The 1,549-nt window shown below is 41.6% G+C and overlaps 1 non-coding gene across 1 annotated transcript; it reads right to left on the reverse strand.

Annotated features, from left to right (window-relative positions):
• Positions 1–508: 508 nt before the first annotated feature.
• On the reverse strand, positions 509–616 carry LOC112724807 (small nucleolar RNA R71). Its single transcript, XR_003163952.1, has one exon. It is a non-coding gene; the product is annotated as a small nucleolar RNA R71 (small nucleolar RNA).
• Between the last annotated feature and the right edge of the window lie 933 nt (positions 617–1,549).

Here is a 1,549-nt window from a genome sequence, read left to right on the forward strand (position 1 = left end):
CATTCTTGTTGAGGCTGATCCTGAACCTGAAAGGACTCTGAAGAGGAAGCTAAGGGAAGCTAAAGCACAACTCTTTAGAGAAAATCTGATAGAAATTTTTGAAAAAGAAGGAGACATGGCCGAAAATAATAACAATGCAAGGAAGATGCTTGGTGACTTTACTGTACCAAATTCCAATTTACATGGAAGAAGCATCTCAATCCCTGCCATTGGAGTAAATAATTTTGAGCTAAAGCCTCAATTAGTTTCTCTGATGCAACAGAACTGCAAGTTTCATGGACTTCCATCAGAAGATCCTTTTCAGTTCTTAACTGAATTCTTGTAGATCTGTGATACTATTAAGACTAATGGGGTTGACTCCGAGGTCTACAGGCTTATTCTTTTCCCGTTTGCTGTAAGAGACAGAGCTAGAATATGGTTGGACTCTCAACCTAAAGATAGCCTGAACTCTTGGGATAAGCTGGTCACAACTTTCTTAGACAAGTTCTTTCCTCCTCAAAAGCTTAGCAAGCTTAGAGTGGATGTTCAAACCTTCAAACAGAAAGAAGGTGAATCCCTCTATGAAGCTTGGGAGAGATATAAGCAACGGACCAAAAAGTGTCCTTCTGACATGCTTTCAGAATGGACCATCCTGGATATATTCTATGATGGTCTGTCTGAATTATCAAAGATGTCATTGGACCATTCTGCAGGTGAATCCATTCACCTAAAGAAAACGCCTGCAGAAGCTCAAGAACTCATTGACATGGTTGCAAATAACCAGTTCATATACACTTCTGAAAGGAATCCTGTGAGCTATGGGACGCCTCAAAGGAAGGGAGGTCTTGAAATTGATACTCTGAATGCCATATTGGCTCAGAACAAAATATTGACTCAGCAAGTCAATATGATTTCTCAGAGTCTGAATGGATTGTAAGCTGCATCCAACAGTACTCAAGAGGCATCTTCTGAAGAAGAAGCTTATGATCCTGAGAACCCTACAATAGTAGAGGTGAATTACATGGGGGAACCCTATGGAAACACCTATAATCCCTCATGGAGAAATCGTCCAAATTTCTCATGGAAGGATCAACAAAAGCCTCAACAAGGCTTTAATAATGGTGGAAGAAACAGGTTTAGCAATAGCAAGCCTTTTCCATCATCCACTCAGCAACAGACAGAGAATTCTGAGCATAATCCATCTAGCTTAGCAAATATAGTTTCTGATCTATCTAAGGCCACTTTAAGTTTCATGAATGAAACAAGGTCCTCCATTAGAAATTTGGAGGCACAAGTGGGCCAGCTGAGTAAAAGGGTCACTGAAACTCCTCCTAGTACTCTCCCAAGCAATACAGAAGAGAATCCAAAAAGAGAGTGCAAGGCCATTACCTTACTTGGTGTGGCCGAACCCAAGGAGGAGGGGGAGGACGTGAATCCTAGTGAGGAAGACCTCCTGGGTCGCTCAGTGACCAATAAGGAGTTTTCCTTTGAGGAACCAAAGGTATCTGAGGCTCATCTAGAGACCATAGAGATTTCATTGAACCTCCTTCTACCCTTCATGAGCTCTGAT

This window comes from Arachis hypogaea, chromosome 11, assembly GCF_003086295.3.
Source record: "Arachis hypogaea cultivar Tifrunner chromosome 11, arahy.Tifrunner.gnm2.J5K5, whole genome shotgun sequence".
In the NCBI taxonomy this organism is placed as follows: domain Eukaryota; kingdom Viridiplantae; phylum Streptophyta; class Magnoliopsida; order Fabales; family Fabaceae; genus Arachis; species Arachis hypogaea.